Below are 19,848 nucleotides of genomic sequence, written 5' to 3'. Positions count from 1 at the left end.
TCTTAACGCGATCCAACCTATTTTTTCACGAAGTAGTAAATTAAGGGAATTGAAAGGCTGAAGAATTTTAGTTTCTAAAAGATTTTGTTAACTGTTAATTTTGTATACCACTTTACAGAATTTTCCAGAATTAAACATTTTAGAAGTTAGTTTCTTATGAAAAATAGCTAGCAATACCTAAGTTAGTTTTAAGCTTGAAAACCCATTTTTGTTTTAACACACAAGTGCTACACACTATCACACTATATGAATTCTCTTCATTATAAATAATGAATTATTTCATAACGGTCTTGATGATAAAATAGTATCACTATACTAGTTTTCATAACATCACTCACACAAAAACAAAACGAAATGTCCAAGGTAGAGCAAAATTACTCCGAAAAACACCGAGAACCAATATCGCAATATCTGTACCCATACACACATGAGTATAAATACCGTTTTTAATTAAAGGAAAAAGAGCAAAACTGTGTATACAGTGTGTCCCATAAATGTGTAATTTGCTCTATAAATATACCAAACATACACAGACTTTATATTACAGGTTCGTGAATACTTTTGACCCAAATAGTCCACCTGTTTTCGATGACCGAGAACAAAGGACGTTATGACGTCACATGGAGTGTAATGGGTGTTATTTTTAACGCCAAAGCAACGTTTTAAACTATAGAAAGAATTGTGGACGGTCCATGCTTGAATAGTATTGTGCTTCTAACAATGAGTTGATAAATGATGTGTAGAGTCCTTCATACGTTCACATTTGTGTTACTGTGGAGAGAATACAAAACAACACCATGTATATTGTTTGGGCATGTTTATTTAAGTGTGTTGTTGTATACAGCGATTTTAGACCAGTTTTAACTGTTTTTTAAAGCGTGTATTTGTATTTGTTAAAAGAAAAACTCAAACTAAAAATGATTAAAATATTAAAAATGATACTTGAAGAGAATTAAAAGTGCTACGAACGGTCTACGATAAACGTAGCTGTTGTAGTTTCCTGTGTTTGCGGCCAACCGTTAATTAATAATCTGACAGGTGACGTAGCCACAAGTAATTAAAAAGTGAAGCTGTTTAATAGTTTTATGAAAAAACTAGCTAGGGAGAGAAGAAAATTAGTTAATTATTTTAATAGAAGAAAAATAATAATCCAGGTTAAGTAAGAAGCGGACTTGAAACAAAAATAAAAGGGGTTAGATAACATGAAGGTAAGGAACCTACAAATTTATTTGTTACCAATCTAATTTATAACCGTAACCTTAACCTCGATGTAATATGCGGTTCTACCATCAAAAAAAAAATCACAATCATTCACAAATCACATCTTTGAATTCAGCTGTCTAACTATCACCGTTCGTGAGATATAGCCTGGTGACATACGGACGAACAACACTAACAGAATAATAGAGTTCAATTTTTACAATTAAGAAACAAATCCTTAAAAAGTACAGTTTTAAAGAAAGAGACGTACGCACAATCACGATTTAGCAAGAATAGCGAAATTGTGATTATGTTTTAGTTTTCGTAGGTAGGTATTTAATCTATTTTACAACGTAACATTATTCCTAAACCTAGTTACTTTCGCAACCTACATTTAGGTCCAAGTTTATGTGACTTACTGTATATTTATTGTACCCAGTTTATAACAAGTTGTTAAAATAAAGTTAATCAACTCGTAGCGCTTGTTCGCTGAAAGACGTTATATAAATGAGAGGTTTCCAAAATTATAAAAGTCTCTATACAGTATCGACTGTATGAAATAAAGTTTGGGAAATCTTCAAAGACGTATGAAACGGTTCGTAAGAGGAATATTTACGAAATACCCGACCATAAACATTTATGAAGAGTCGAATCAAGAGCTCCTAACGTTAAATAGATAAGAAAGGACAAGAAACGATACTGCCATTCTACCTTTATATCGTATTTAGAATAAATCGTTCAGCAGTTACCAAGCGATTGGCTAATAAAAATTCAGTATAGGTAGTCTTCAATCGTGTTGATGGCGCAACGTAAATTATATCACGATAGTCTGGGTTGAGATTTCAACTTTGTGCCGCCTGACAGAGTCTGATTTAAAGATATATTGCCTGATTAAAAATAGTTTTCAAGAATATAGATGAGACTAGCTATCATAAATATGATGGAACCATGTTTGTGTATGTCAATCATGTACAAAGCGTCTAAACTTCTGAAGCATCGTATTATCCACTGTGAGAAAAGTTGAATCTGTGAAAAGGTGTGAAATGGTATGAAAAAGTGGAGAGTGCTCTGCAGTGAAAATGTAGTAAATATCTATCGTTTTCCAAGCACGGATGCACGTAAAAACAACAGTTGCACACTTTCAACGAAACGTTTCGTACAAACCATGTTTCGGTTCGTTCAGAAAGACTCGACACTAACGTAGTTCGCCAGACCGTATTTCTGAAGCTCCGTCAAAAATCTTTCAATAAATTCTATTATCGTTCGCGCATTGGTCCTATTACTCTGTTTTCGTAATGGAAATCGATACGTTCACAATTTTGTAGAGCCTTTATCGTGGAGAGGGACCGGTGCAGGCATTTGCGACGCTGTGACCTCGAGTTACTCGGATTTGATACCGCCGACGGCGAATCTTATTATCGTTACCATAATTTATGCTTTACTAGGTTAGCGACTCGCTGCGCCACGAGCGAGAAATTTGTCTAATAGTGTAATGATACCTTTAGACACTTTGTAGCTGGAGCAAGATTTGTAAATATTTAAGGTTAAAATATTTTTTTCTCATGTAAAAGTTTCCAGATAACGTAATGCAAACACGTTTCATGCACGACCGTCTACGTATACACAGATACGTCTCGCGCTCATATTTACAAACATTTATTACGTTGCATAAAGGGAAGCTTCAGTGAGCGTAGAAACTCTAACAACGCTTGTTATGCTATTAATCAAACTCGGCATGCTACTGGGAGCTCTATTTTTATCTGGATAACGTCAAGAAAATAGTTTGTACTTAGTAATAGGGGGCTTTGACGGTAGATACTTGTTTACATAAGAGGTACTTTATAGACGTCATTTCTTGTGTATTTATCCTTTGGTCGAAATGAAGATGTCTTAAAAATGTATATTAAAATGGCTCTACCCATTTTTTGTTTTTCCTGTAACAACAAAAACAAGTACTCTATATTTCAAATAACCCAAATAGTTAAAACTATCCTAAAATCCCTATATATCGCACGTTCATTTCAGTTGGGATAAGCGTCTGTCACACCTACGTAAACAAAGGAATATTTTATAACTCCATAAAGTGGCAACGCATTATGCTCACACAAGCTTGCCAACAAAAGGGTACGGAAAACAATCCGTAACCTTTATAAGTAAACCAAACAGCAAAACCAAAGAGGTCCTAATATGAAACTACCACAGGACCTTTATAGTTGTATGGAACTGTATGAAACAGCTCTCGTTTTGAGTTTACGAACATTTTAGTGTTACGAATGAAACGACCAAATAAAATTCTAGTTATTTTTAATTGGAGCTGTATTTTACGTTACTAATATAAAGAAATTCTCGAGAACAATTTGATGACATGAAATAAAATCAGTACTGATTGAGCTATTTAGTATTATAGTGCTATTAGTTAGTTTTTTTAATTAAATATTTTTGTGTTTTGTCTTTAGGGGGATGCTACTCCAATTTGGGTAATGCAAAACCTTTGCAAAGATTTCGTCTGCAATGTAGAGCTACATAATCTAAAGAAAACATATTTTATGATTGGGTTTCTTGGGTAAAGATCACACTGAGGTTCTTTTTGTGAAGAATCCTTGAGTTTTCATTGGTTAACAAATATATTGACAAAAAACCAGGCTATTAACATAAATCAACTGTTGATAAGAGATAGCTATCCTTATTTTTTGTTATCAATACCATTGCTACACATAGTGATTATCACATAAATGTTTGTTTATACAATCTGACAATTAGGTAGGGTTTAACGTCTGACATTTATGACTGATATCATGGACAAATACTCCAGAGGACCTACCACTACAGTTAAAAGTAATATAATTGTTTTTGTGGAAGGGAGATGCCGCTCTACATTTATAGCGCTGTCCCGCTTCAACATCTGCAGTTTTATTATTTGCAAGAGTAGAGCTGGCAGACAGACTGAGTAGGCTGTGTTACCAACGTGATGACGCGACAGCCATATTGCGTATGACCTTTAACAATACTGCACGATAATGGTTAATAAATCGATAGGCTGATAGTTGCTACGCCTGCTTGGTTCTAAATAGGATAGGAAAGAAAAAAGAAAATTTCATTCTTAATGTTCTGCAGTGGACGACGAGAAGACATTTTTTTATATTTTATTTGTTATTTAATAAAAGTAAGACGGCAAATTTTAAACAACCGTTTAAAATTAGGGTTTTAGTGTTTGCTCTCCTTGACCTTATCGTTTAACTTATTTTAACGAGAATCAAATAAGAGTTTAAGTAACACTTACCGATCAAAAGGATGACGACAATTACAGCTATTCACACACAGTTCCGCTCTTACCTTAAAAGTTGAAATTACTTTTCCAACAAGTCACGCTGTCAAATTAATTAGAAGTTTTTGAGTAGACACAGAGAAAACAACGCGCCGAAAACACAAAACAATTCTCATTTCACTTCTAACTGTGAACAACTGCCACTTTGTTCATTTAAAACTAACACGAAAAATTTTATTTAGTGTATAAAATACTAATAATGAAAGAGTTGTGACACTAATGTGTTTCATAACACATAAAACCTTCATGATGAAGTACCGGCTCTCAGAATGATGGGAGCAGTAACATAACTCACTAGCCAATTTATTTCTACCTAGTGGCATTACATTTCTAACAAATTATTTGGTATGTTAGAAGATGTATGTCTCCAATTCTCGACAGTAAATAAAGTCAAATGGTCGTGAGTCACGAACACGAGTCCTGCGTAGCCTGCTCAACCCTCAAAGGGATTTCCTAAATAAGCAAAATTATATTAGATTATTCCGAGGCAACGCAACAAAACAAATCCGATAAACTCTAAGAAAGAAACTGGCACAAAGAAAAATTGTAACCTTCCAAATAAATGCTTTATTAGATTTTCCTGAAAAAATTATGTATGATGAGAGTTATTAGATACTAGTTGGAGGAAGGAGATAAGTTAGAAGTGAGCTTGTAAGTCATGTGATGGTGGACTGGTGTTCAGGAGACGATAATGAGGATGTAAATTGGTGGGAGCGGGGCGGCGGGTGGATGCCCGGGCCCAACCTGTGGCGTATCTGTTGCGCCGGCCCGCGCGGCCCGCGCCCGGCCCGCCGTCAGTCAGTGTAACCGCGTCGCCGCCGCCGCCACGCGCGCGCTTCTACACACCCCCGACCGAACACATACACTTTTCCGGTTCAAAACACGTGTCTAATTATCAATCAATCAAACAAATTTTCTTTTAACAAAAGACGTCTTCGTGATTTCTCTCAGTCAAAATATTTGTTTGAAAATCGTCTGATTCTTTTAAGAAGTCGTAAAATTATTTAAAAGTGCTTTTAAGTTCGTTATTATCGCGGGTCTTTTGTTTTTTATTACTTGTTTAAGTATTATGCCCTAAACTGGTCTTCTTAGTGTAAGTATATTATAAGGAAATTTAGATTTTAAAATAGATTTGCAATATACATACTAGACATGTATTATTACAACGACTAATAGGTATCTGGATCAAAAATATTTCAATAATTCAGTGCAACATAAATTATCTTATAAGCTTTAAATTCTTATCTTATCTGAAAATTCATTAAAAGAGAAATTGAGGTACAATAAATTTGTTAATTTTATGCTCTATTAAATTCATGATAAAAAAATTATGACTCTAGGTTTTAACGTAAAGTACCGAATGAATATTATTGCTAAGCTTAAAATACCTTACAATTAAATCATTCGTGTTTAAAATACCTTCTTGCAGATTAATCTAGAATGCTTTTAAGCGCATACGTTTCAGAAAGCTGTAGCAATACCTCTTTAACGATGCCTATGAAACTAATTAATTTATTATAAATATTTTTTTCTACCAATAATGTAATTAATAGTTTGTTTGTTACTGTTTCTGTTTTAAATATTTTAAAATCATTTCATTCCAAGGTATCTCACAAAATTCAAATTCAATTTTCCTTTTCCAACAAATTCAATTTCTTAATTCGAAAAAACTTTGTAGTAAGCATAAAAAAAGTCTTAAGTAAAGACCCTTGTATTTATTACCTCGTGTTGAAAAAAGTTTTAAACAAGACAGTAGGGCTGTACGTATTTGAATATTTCGTTCGGATCAATTTGCAAGGAAATCACTGTCCTTCGGGATTCGGTGCGGCGATTTGCGGGGTCCTTACCACTCAATATTTACATTCACACAAAGGAACCCAGCCGTCGGAACCCGGGGGCATTATCTTTTGATTTAAGCGCCATATCCCGCTCTATGTCAGCTTGAATAACTAGCGACAGTCGACAACAAACAGTAGACATTATCAGGAATAGTTTATCAAAACATTTAACCTTATCATTGTTACATTCTAAATGTAGATTTATGCGTTTTGTCGTAATGAATGATTCAGCAAGGTGATATCGATAAAGTCTTTGACCTTGAGCGATAAATTTCCTCGGCTTGGGCGGATTCAGCAGAGATTTTTCTATTTTCGCCTTGAATGAATACAGGCACAGCTGCGGTGGTTATAGTGAAATTAATAAATAAGAATTCCTGATTCTAATGGAATATTTATGTGAACAGACGGTTTATTTATTGTGCTTGGTACACGCCCCAACTGAAGCTGTGCTGGAAGTCTAATCCATTAAAGATGGACTGCAATCCATCATAGTTCAAATACTATCTTCCAAACGATATTAAAGCGCAACGCGTTGTTGTTGTCTGAGGGAACAAGACTACATCCATTACCTAGCAGACGTGCAGCAAACTATGAAATTAGATCGTACCGATACTTCTCATAAAGATAAATGGTGTAAATACAAAATCAGTGGCTGATGTGTTGCGATAACAGTATTATGCATTTTAAAATCAATGAATGTGTTGAATATTATAGATACAGGATTGGTAACTGATTGGTAACTGATTGCTTGAGCCGTTTGTGTTAGCAACACGGGATCATTCGACAATTCTGCGGTCATAAAGGCCCTGAACTTATCGTAGATACGTAGTATCTCTGCTGATATCTAGATCGATATACGCTTTTATAATTTGGGTATAAATACCACATACCAACTCAATAGTTTTATGTAACAAGACTAAAGAGCACATTAATACCTTTCATATTTAATTAATAGGTATTTTTTGCGATCATCTATATTTTTTATGTATACTTACACAGGACCAGACAGGATTGGACGTTAGTGGTGAACAAGTGAAAGTTTAGTGATCGACTGTTGGAAGATAAAGAAGTATCAAGTGCAGTGTAGTGCGGTCGCGAGTACCGTGTGCGGGCTCCGATGGCCGGCTCGGCCCGGCCGCGCTAGATCGATCCCGCCAAAGCGGCGCGGCTCACGTCGGTGAGTGCATTCCACCTTCTACACTCTACATGCATTCACTCCGCATGAGATTCAGCATACAGCCGCCTACTCAAACTCAATCGCGATAAAAAATACGATCATATCGTGAGTAATGCAAACACAAAGCACGTGCGCAAAATGTTCTGTTATGAAATACTCGTATCTAAATTTGAGCGTTCGGTGTGCGGCTGTACGCGATCCAGGATATAGCATTTATTGAAAGGATATTGGAGCAACAAATGTCTTCACAAGATCAGTTTGACAATATACCTACACAACTCTAATATTGATGGTATATCTCTGCTCTGTTTCGCTAATATTTAGTCGCGTTTGATGTAGTGCGGTTGTTTCGCGTTTCATAATTAAACAACTAACTAAGGTATATTTACACAGGTACAAATGGAGTAGTGCCAAATCTGTTTTCTTAGTTTGTCTTTAATCAAAAGCGTATATCAATAAATTAATCCGGTGTTTGTTTGTTAGAACAGGCAGCGGATGCCGACATGAAAACACTTTCACCGAAATATCGGAATCATAAACCGCGAACACTAAAGCAGGTGTTATTTATTTATACCTGGGGATACTTTGTTTCCTTGAAACATTATCCGCTTAAATATAAATCCAGGTAAAACAATTAATCCACTAATTGTTGACAGGCTTCAAAGACATAATTAATCCACGTATTTATAAAATCCTTAAGTGGGCTAACCCTTTTTGCGGGAACGCGCTGTCGCTATTCGAGCGTAGGCAGATGTGTATAAATACAGAACCGAATTAAATATGAATGGTAGGTACGAGTATTGATTTACTTATTTTTGTACACTTAACCTTCAGCGTAATTTATCCCAAACATTTGGAGGAGCAAAAGTATATAGAGAATGTAAAGAAAAACATTTTTTTCTACCTACGCTATTGCGATACTTCGCATACTACCATTTTTACACTACAAGATTATTGGATGGCGATTTTAATAAATTATCCAATGGATCAGAATTTAGTCGAAATCTTACATTTTTTAAATATTTGTAGCTCAGGCATAAATTCTGCTGAAGATTTTCACAGTTTTTTGTCTGTTTATGGCTAATTTTCTACCTCATTTTGTAAAATATATTTGAAGTTAAAATATAAGATTTATAAACTTAAATTTTATAAAATTTTGACAACAGCATTTGAGAATAGCTAGCGAAAACGAAAGCTTGAAATTACATTGTGACGGTGTTTTTTAATAATTAAGAACAAAATTGTTTATCTTTAAACTTTTTTTGTTTATTTTTTATTTTATTGAATCTTGTGAATGAATAAAAAATATTCGATAGAGTTTGTTTATATTTCAAATATTTAAAAACTACTTAAGTCAAGCAAATTAATTTCTGGCTAAATACATTTTTACGTTTCATTCCCAGTCCAGTTCCACATTTTAAATCCTAGCTCATACAAGGCCTATACATCAATGCATGACGTACTACGGGAGCCTCAATAACATACTGACCTAAATAGTTTTAGCATAACAAAATGGAAAATTCAAATAAGGTTTTAAATATTCAGGACGTAACCAGTTATATGACATTTAAAACTATTATTAATATGAGTAATTTATGCATAATAATTATAGTTTGCGCCGTATCACGAAGTTTCTATAGTTTGTGTTTAATTTTATTAATGTTTTTTTTTCAAGAAGGAAAGAGGTTAACATTATATGGAAAACTTGTAATTTTTTAAATCAGTTGAATGTTGCCGCGTGTGAAAATTGTGTTTGAAAGACGACGAAAAAGCATTGATGGCAATAAAAACTTATTATTACTTTGCTTAAATCAATTTACACTTAGGGAAAGTTGTGGTTAGAATTCTACTTACTCAAATGTTTCAAAGGGTCCAACCAGCCCAACCCTAACAACGAAAATATATTTAACCCATGTTGTAGCAAATTGACCGATTGTTAGTTTATTTAGGTTAGTAACTTAATTAAATAGGACAACAGACCAATTTAGTGAGATAACTTAGTTTCTGTCAAGTTGAGCTTTAAGCAGACATGCTGGTTTATAGAAACAATGTTACAGAAAAAACATGGGAAAATTTAAACTCTGAATCGATCTTCGGAATTTAATTCCCATTTTCGGAATATTTTCATACCAGTTCATCATTTGATGAATGGTCTTAGGATCTTTACTTCGTTAATTCCTGGTTAGTTTTATGCTTTTTTATTCTCAACATGAGGCCCAATAATATCGGTTGTGTGGCTGATTCATTTAGAATAAAGACCTTTGTTCTACGGATTATGTTCTATAATTCTCTCCCTCTTCTCTTTAAACCGTTGTTTTTAAAGAGATTAAATATCATTTATTTGTCTTAAATGTTCGTTTATTTTCATAGATGTTTCGCTAACTTTGGTATTTTATTTCACCCCTTTAACATTTTTTCAAGCTAATTCATGCCTCAATCTTTCATGCATTGAAATTATTGACCAGTTAGGTCAACAATTTCAAAAACATGACATTAACCTAAATTTCCCCTCAAAATCTTACTTTCGAATAATCTTATTTATCATATTTACAGTTTTTGATTAATGCCGATACGTGTATCCCCTTAGTGTCAGTCTAGTTCGAGTCATGCCAGACTATATCGGTTCGAGTTGTGTTTTCACAACTTTCCGCAGATCATCAATCATGATCTAAGTTTTGTTATAATTGAGGCCAGACTAAACTATAACACTCGTTTACACAGGAAGTATGCAGTTAGATGCGTCCAATACTATTTTTGATGTTTGGAAAGCTTATATGTGAGGTAATTAAGGATAAGTAATATGTAGGCATATACGAGTGCAATTTAAGAAACTTTAAAGAACAGTCGAAAAAAAAGTGTGTCCAGCTTTGGTGCCTACATAATACTACATATGTTTCTATATCATCACATTTTAAGGTTAATAACACATTTTTGTTAATCATGATTGAAGCTGTCCGTACCAGGGCAGGGGAATTGTTAAATTATTGAAGCAATAAATTAATAACCTAATAACTATTTTAATTAATTATTTTAATTATTAATCGCCCTTGAATGAGGCTACAGTTTAGAATAATTATCCCTATACACGAGTATAAGTCATCTTTCACAAAATTCAGGGAAGTGGGATTATTTTTGTCCGAGCCTTAAATGACCAGAAAAAAAGGTATAAAAAACCCAAAAAAAATACGTTTTAGTAGTCTGATTTTGTATATGTTAAAAAGACTGTTCCCTTGATCAAGAATTCAAAGCTTTTTATTAAAATGGACGCTAGGAAAACTCGCTATTTTGTTTTTCCGAGGGTCAAAAACAGCTGATGTTGTAGAGTGAATTCTTTATAATATTCGCTTAAATGTTTTATCCGGATCGCCGCTTTTAGAACATTTTTGCTCTTATTAGGATTTTACGCTACGTAGAGATTTTTGTTTATTTAGTGAGTGCCGACTGAGAAAAATGTCTGAGTTACCTTTGTGTTATGTATTTTATGTCCAGAATTTTAAAGACAGGCAGACCTGGTGTACTATAACAAAATTAATATCGAAGTGAACCGATTTTCCTGTCTGTTTTTTTTATTTTAATAGAAATAGGTATTTATCTCATTACTTGGGAGATATGTTCATATATTATACATACATAGAATATTTGTCTATCAGCATTATACTTTAAAAGTTAAAACTATACCTTCCAATGCTTTCCCTGTACGCACACTCACTCAAAAAACCTTTGAAGAAAAACAATATAATTAACTTTCCGTAGTGGCCAGAAAACAAAGAACAGTCAGCCCTATGGTATAATTAAGCAAAGATCACACGTCACTCGAGAGAGACGTCCCGCGTAAAATTTGTGCCACCATTTTGTCAGTCAGATGTATTCATTGTACGTACATGTCACCGCGTGTTGAAAATTATCGCATTAATTATGATTCTGACGTAAAAAAATAATGTACGGTTTGCAACTGACAGCAACGTAAATAGTTTCGGCATTTCGGTATTAACAAATATTTTGGTAGAATGTTGGTTATAATTAGTTAGTATTTTATTTGTGCTGTGTTTGAAATAGATGTGTCTAATGTACTAGTATTCGATGATATTGCTGTTATCTTACGGTATATATTGTAATGTCTAATAATTAACAATGTATTTTTTTCGTAAGTCCTTTAATTACCGTAAGAGTAATAACTGTAGAAAAAATACTAATCTGCATTCTAAAAAAAAAAGATTGTTTCGTGCATCTATTTCTTTATTCTTCTTCTAAAATAAAGCGATACATTTAAATAAGTAAATAAATAAAACCTTTTCAGTCAAAAGGTTGTTTGTAAGATACTGAAATCGAATGAACAATGAAGTTTCTTGGGTCCACTATCGGAGTTTAATAGCGCTAAGAATATTATCTTTGCGGGAAACAGTGAACCCTCAAAACCTAGACCGGAATATTCATGAGAAACAGAGTGACGGTAATGCAAACTATTGCAAACTGGGTTCTAATGAATTGTTTTGGTTATTCCAGAGATTTAACAGATTGTAACGTTTCCGTATATTGCAAGTATCAAAGCTGCGCCGATTAAGGCACAGATTAAAATATTTATTCATATATTCTTGTAATCTGAAATGAAGATATTTAATGTTATTTGGGACTTGACTTTTTATTACTTTTAAAATTAATAAAAAAAGCAATTCAATTATATTTGTATCAAAGAATAAATATATTGTTTTAAAAGCTAAGATTGAGGTTTTCGGTTAGGTTAGTTTAATATAGGTAATATTATACATGAGCCAAATGTGATTACTTGACACATCACCAGACAGATTTAATTTATTTGTCTACATAAAACCAAAAAGTTATTAATTATTATTATTAATCAGTTTTACAACAGTACCTACGAAATTACCAACTACTGAAACAACATTTTGGCAAACGGTTTTCCAATTATAACTTTCATTGAGAACGAAATAGGTAGCCATGGATTTTGATTCGAAGATCCGTCGATTCGTTCATCAAACATTTAGTCATGAAAGGTTATATATTCGTAATATGTAGTAACAATAAAAAATATATTAACTACTTTTATTATTTTTAAGGCACTAATAAAATATTATCAAATTGGAACCAGAATTGTTAAATTCTACGTAAAAATCTTAGCCCAGTCAATCGTCAGCGTCGCGTAAATTTACAAATTGAATAACCTTTTCAGTTGCAGCGCCCGTTTAACGAGCTTGGCAACACTGAATTGGTATAAAGCTGGGTCCACACTAGTTAATCTTGCTTTGTACATTCTCTTTGTATCATCAGAGTACTTGTCGCCAAGCTTTTGTGAACAGAGTTATGTAAAGCCATACGTCATTGATATTTATTTCGCTGAAACGAATCCTCGAATGTATCGGTGTGTACAGACCCTTTGGAATCCAGAAATTTACTACGGTGTATCATTGTATTACAACCATAATTTATTTAGCCGTTGTCCGGCAATGGAACACAAAAGGATTTTTTTGGTACCAAAAAATATTGTTACAAAAAAATTGTCTACCTTTAGATTTATTGAAGTTTCTATTTTTTTTTTATAAATTCGTTCTTATCATAATTTTTCAGTACAAGGCAATATTTTATTCTTTAAACAGCAATGTACAAATCAGAGCTCAAAATAATTTAGTGATAATATTCTAACCATAACACGTTTAACTAAAATCTCAGCATTAGTGTCCTCCCCCCCTAATGATCATGACTTTCCGAATTAGCCTTATGTCATTTACAAGGACGCCCTGTTTAAAATGTCAATTTCGGGAATAGCGCCGAATTGAATCGTTCGTAAGCTGGGACTCTGCCACCGAAGCATAAGCTTCATGCAAGCGGCCTGTCAATTTGATTTTAACCAGGATAATGTTTGTGGATTGATGTGTATGCACCGAGGGCTATATGCACGAATGTTGCTCCTTCGCAATGAAGCCAATTCAACGGTTGCATGTAGAAGATAGCTTTTAGAAGACCGTCAATCGTGGCACCATGTACCTTTTTATGTTTGTCGAATCCTATACTTACGTGATATACAGTATACTCAATACTACCTTTTTAGGGCTCCTTCCCAAAATTCGCAAATAGAACCCTATAACAAAGGCTCCGCTGTCCAAGTTAAAATGTATTAACTATTATATTAATATTTTAATAACCACATGTTTTTGCCACTTCGCCAGGGAGTCTGAAGTCAATCTTTCAGAGGGTCAACCACCACGACTTAAAGTAATATTGCATTGGTTGTAGAAGCGTGACAGCCAGTACATGGCGCAGATCGACATCATTCTCCTACACCCGCAAATATATTACACTGAGACGTGGCTGTAAGCCCGCTACTAAAAACTTCAACGAATCTATATCTCAACTTAGCCGAAATTCTATGTTCTTATATGGCATAACAGAATTCAATATAAAAGTAGTAACTTAAACTCTTGGAAGAATATTTCCTGATTTATCCCGGTAAAGATGCGGGCGTTATTTCAGGCGGCAGACATCGGAAGGGGCGGAAGGCGGAAATATCGCTGTTTGTACGGAAGATTTCTGATTTCGAACCTTGTTCAGAGCATTTGCTCTTGAAACTTACAGCAAAGCAATTATTATTTTGTAGATAGCTTGAGTTAGTAAATTTATAGAAAAAGTGCAATTTGCCCTTAAAGTGACGTAAGTAGGTACTCCGATAGCTATCAAGACAGACTTATTAGTAAGCAACGTAATATGTAATATATAAAATCCACTTAGCAGATAGAATGAAAACCCACTTCTTTAAATTAGAACTCACTTTTAAAAGTCACAATTATGCTCCACTTACCAATTGATTTGAACAATATCCGAAGTGACCCGGTCCTCGTACATCTGCTATTTTATTGGGTCAAGTATCATCTTTGCGCGTACGTTTCTTTTCATCCTGTCCCTTCAGATTGCTTTCGTTCCGCACTAGTAAATGGCGCTGTTTGGAATTGCCGCAAGCATTTTATTTTTGATAAACGTTTCCTCAATTTCTGATGAGATGGATGCCTCTGTTCGAGATTATAATATTTCGTTCCGTAATTTGTGTCCGCTTCGAGTTTTACGATCTTGGACAAGGTGGGTATAAAATGTAAGCTGTTGATTAAATTTTATACTTGTCGACTAAAATGACTCAACGCATCCTTTTCACATGGCAACTGTTCAAAGTTTGATAGTCTAATAATTGGGCTGACACCAAATGTAATAGAAAAAAATTGACGTCCCTGTTTGCTCTATCACTTTGGCCTTTAAAGTCTGATTTTTATTCGTAGTTGCTCTATTTTTGCTGCATTTATCGGTTTATTTTAGCTGGCTGCGGTTAGTTATGTTCGAGCGGCTCACACCGGAGAGGTGGCGGTAAACTTATTATAGTTCGCGTCTACGAGCGTCCTTTGCTGCGTTAGTGTCTGCTTCACTGGACAGGTGCGACGCGACGCCGCTATTAAAGTCCCCTTTACCTCGTCAGCAACATATACCTACATACATCCAAGCCATAATGTTTAAGCGCCGTTAAGTTGCTGAAGCTTATTTATTTATAGCCTCTTTAGTCACAACAGCACGACTCTGCATCGCACAAATTGGAACGAACACAGAATACTTTACATGAAACATGCAAATATTTTTCAACCGGTGATTACCTCAGCAGCTGTTTCGGAATAGTTTATAAACACTATTGTACAAATTTAAACCAATTTTTATTGCCCCCGAAAAAGTAAGCCAATTAACGAGGAATGAGTCAAGGCTTGCATTGTTTTCCAGATCTTGGCGACGTGCCAAGCTCCTCGGCATCGGTTCCTAATTAATAGAAATCTGCGGAGAAAATATAGGTCACCTTGTTTAACACTACCTGGTACAGACGCTGTGCATTTCCTTTGAAAACGTTTGAGGAGCACTTATTTTCTTGAACTTGTTCATTTAAAATTACCTTGCTTGCTTGTTAATGGAAAATGAAATGCATAAGAACAAGCTGTTTAATGTTTGTATGTATTTATCAGGTCCTTGATTTAGATTTATTGTATTGTCTGGCATTATCACTGCACATGTTACGTCTATCAGAATACTATCGCATGTTATCGGATTATGTCTAACAAAGAATCTATACCGCCTGAGATAGTCAGAAAATCTTGTAAGAAAAGTATCTGAGACTGAAAAAGATTATATAAAATTGCACGGCTCAGAATTCTGCAGAATGTTTACAACGAAGATTGATCTGATCAGTAACACCTCGGTGTTATTAATCTTTAAGCAAGAAGGTTGATGTTAAAATAAGCTTGTAATTTATACTGGAATAAAATTTCTTATCTTTATAATTTTATAGCTCTGCATCTACAATAGATTGTTGAGCTGTTTCTCGACTATAATTGCCGATTATTTTGCTATCCATGTATTTGCTATAGTTGGGGTTTTAAAGCTAAACATTGTTAGATTTTTTTCATGAAAGCTCATAACACACTTATTTTCGACATGTAAGGCTGTCCTTGAAACCGATGTCCTTATATAGCCTCGGCTTACAAAATGAGTAATCTACATAATGAGTGAGTTCATCCAATTATCTAAATCCTTCCGATGATCATAATCGGCAATTGGATCGATGCTATAATATGGCCTTGACCGATTGATAATTAGGTAGTCGATGTGATAGTCACAATACAGCGAGCATTTAAATGTAACTTTAGGTACTGACTGAATTTCTATCTAGACCATATATTTAGGGTTCCCATAAAATGTTTTAAAAAGTTCTATGGGAAAAATCCTAACAATAAACGTGATATTTTTGCTGTTTTTAAAGATGACGGTGGCATTCTTTATTCGAGAGTCTGACTTGCATTTAGCCAGCTTTTCAATAAAACACAAGTCTATGACTTTTTAAAAGTTAATCTTATGAGGCGAGATACACAAATTATGTTTCCTTGCAAATAATGCATGAAACGATATCCCGAAATTCTCTTTACAGTAGGCACTTCTGTATACGACTGCGTCTATTTTTACCAACCATCATTATGGGAATAGCCCTCAATAAAAAATATATAGCTTCAGTAAACACGTCAATAAAACAATAAATACTCTTGCTTCCGTTTCTTTCTACAACTGCTTCAAGATTTTTATATCATGACATTACATTTTAGATATAATTCATTGGGAAATGCACATTTATTACGAATAGAACATTCACTATTATACATTTATTAACTCTCGGAGCAGAGCAAAATATTTCAGTATGCTCACAGTCCCCAGAACTGTTTTACAAGAATTATGTTACTAAGAAAACTACAAGAGACGACAACCTAAAATAGACTTATATGCTATACAAAATAGGTTCAGGTTTGTCAGTATGTATGCGAGATGTCTTCTGTTCATCAATGTTCCGTTGTTAGTGTTAACCCAGTGGATACTAGATTAGATACTGCTTGATCTGATCTCGATCGACAGATTGCATTGTACAGATTTGGAACTGCGCCAACAATGAGACCACACTTTGTTGTTAATAGTCTATCGTATATCTATCATCGCTCTTAATTTTATTAGTTTATTCACCTGCGTTACAAACATACCTTCAAAAAGACACATTGAAGTAAAGAGGTTTTAATAATAAACAAATTACGTGAGCAATGCAACGCTATGTATACGTAGAACGGTAATAGGCGAGCGTCTTATCCGTCTGTTTAGAAACGAAACTGAATGATTTCCGAACGTAATAAATGTGTTCTTGCCTGTATGTAGGTAACCCATTACATGTCGAATGCGATAGCTCTGAAACAGATGGAACTTGTTCCAGATACCTCAAAAATAAGTAGTAAAGATTTAGCAAAGTTGATAATTACTGCAAGTAAATAGGTACTTACAGATTCGTAGGCGAGCTGTATTAACGGCTGAACAGTGTAGAAACAACATCTCCTTGCATAAATCCTGACCGAAATAGAGTGAAAAATAAAAACAAACAAGCGCACGAATATTTTGTTAAACTTGCATTCGAATGCTTGAACTCGCCGCGTTCGAAATTGTGAGCTCCCACGAGGAACGTCGTCTATCCGAATCATTCAATCGACATGTAACGTGTGGCAAAACAAAAGAATTTACGTATTAAAATATCAATGTTCGCGTGAATACAGAGATCCCCTGTGTATCACGCCGTCATATCGCTGTCAACGATTACGCGTAAAATTTTTCAGTTTATCGGACGCCAGTGCCACCGGACCGCAGATGAGGTGTCACGGTAAATTTAGCATAATTACAACCTAAATAGATGTACGCGGGAGTCTGTACCTAAGTATAGGGACGGTAGCAGTATGCATAACAGGCTACTCACTATAATCTGATAATACATGCATAGGTCACACAGTACTCGATACTTATCTCGTATTTTAGCGAGAGAGTTTTTATGAAAGTACTTTATCAGCGCACGCGTGTTGGCGATAACTATACAAGATTTATGTACTCGTGCTTAATTTTATAGGTGTTTTGACATTAATTGCGCTTCTGTAAAAAGTTGTACGATGGTCTATATTTACGTATTGTTGGTTGAAGCAAATTTACTACGACTTTAAGCCGCATATTTTTATAATGAGATGAGTGAGGCTTGTTATCAAGTCGAGGTACTCGCTCGGCCCACACGCCACCAAACGAGATAAAGGGTTTATACGCTATATTCACTATTCACGTATATCAAAAAGAACACAATTCGATCAAATATTTATACGAACAATATCCAAAGGCTGAGATTTGGTATTTCATAGAAACATTGTTTCAAAGAGGATCAGTTAAATAGCTATATTAGCTACAGTTTTGTCTACATATTTATCAATCAATGAAAAATATATTGTTTTTGAAAATGTATTGTTCAGCGAACTTCGATTTTATTAAATTCTCAGAGATTCGTAAAGTAAAGGTTAACTGAGTCCTTCTCATAAATCTGCCTGGATTTTGATGAAATCCTTCGAATTCTTGAAGCTTGTAAAATTTCAAATAAACACTCTATAAAAATATTCTTTGTTTGTTTGAATTTTATTTTTTCCACCGTTATTCCATGAGACTTTCTACCTGAATCAGAGTATAATAAATACCTTTATCTTTCTTACTTATATTATGACTTGATGTCAATAATTAAAAACCGCTACTTTCAAATTCTTAATAAAATGTTAATAATAGTTAATTCTGTTGTTTTTTCTCAAACTAGATAAAAGACTTGCGAACTTTGTCTTGGAAGTTTCTATTAAACGCCACGCCTTCTAAATTGTGTACAGCTGAAGGGTAAACAACTGCCAACTAAAAGTGTCTCTTAAGAAGATATAAATCAACAGAAAATTAATCTTGATCGTAATACGAGTAGTTTCTTGATCAGTAACAGCGGCTCCTCAAATCTTACTGTGATCAAACTTTATGTGGCATTGTCTAAGAAGCTTTGCAAAACTTTCCCTCAGATAAATTTAATCTGATCCGCCTGAGTAAGTCAGGTATTAACCTTCGTCCGTTGCAATTCATTGAATATTTACGACCTAGAAATGGGTTACAGATTTACTAGTTTAAAGTTGTTTTAGATGGTATTAGTTATTTGATACTGTCGTGGTGACCTAGTGGTTTAAGGATCGGATTTGTTGGCTTAAGCTGGCTAAATGAAAGTTCAAAACCAGGCGCTGTGGGTATAACGTTAAACTTTGATTCCTTTATTTAAGCCAATTTTAGTATTTTCTTTATAGCTTGACATATCTATTATAAATTAAAAAATAGATAGTTTCGTTAAAGAAAAATGTAGAGTGCAAATATTGGAATTGGACATCGTTAAACCATGGGCAAGCGGGTGCGATCAAGGGTCGGTCATTCTCAAAAAAATTCAGGTATTCAACCCATACACGTCCCATTACTGGGTACCAGCCTCTACCCCTACAGGAAAGGTTTGAGCATTGATCACCACGCTAGTTCCCTGTCGATCGGTGATTTTAGATTCCAATATTTGTAACCCAACCCTTACGATTATATTAATAAGGAAGGTTATATATCTTTAAAAAACAAATTGTATCTACATTGGGTGTGTTGTGATCGAACCATCACATCCTTTTGCATGTATTCATTATACATTACACTGCGGCAATTAACAAATTGCCAAGTTAGTTGTTACGAGAGAATCAGGTTACAAAGCGTGTTTACGTGTTTATTGTAGCATGCTCATTGTGGTCGCGCTTTGTATGAAACTGTTAGAAAGCCCATTATGCTAATTTACCGTCTGATGTGAGATCTGTCTTATTGTTGCCTAGACGTGTATTAGTGTTTCATACTGTAGTATACTAGTACTATACTACCAGCTA

General features: G+C 34.4%; 1 protein-coding gene across 6 annotated transcripts in view; it reads left to right on the top strand.

Annotated features, from left to right (window-relative positions):
• The first annotated feature begins 5,335 nt into the window (after window positions 1-5,335).
• Window positions 5,336-19,848, top strand: part of LOC113504398 (potassium voltage-gated channel subfamily H member 8-like) — a 93,831-nt gene continuing 79,318 nt past the window's right edge. For all 6 annotated transcript variants that reach the window (XM_026886655.1, XM_026886654.1, XM_026886653.1 and 3 more), the window contains exons 1-2: window positions 5,336-5,618; window positions 7,363-7,540. The gene's annotated coding sequence lies outside the window, so the exon portion shown is untranslated. The remainder of the gene's footprint in view (window positions 5,619-7,362; window positions 7,541-19,848) is intronic.

Source organism: Trichoplusia ni, chromosome 22 (genome assembly GCF_003590095.1).
Source record: "Trichoplusia ni isolate ovarian cell line Hi5 chromosome 22, tn1, whole genome shotgun sequence".
Lineage (NCBI taxonomy): Eukaryota > Metazoa > Arthropoda > Insecta > Lepidoptera > Noctuidae > Trichoplusia > Trichoplusia ni.
Note: the sequence above shows the minus strand (reverse complement) of the source record. Positions and strands in the feature narration are given on the sequence as shown.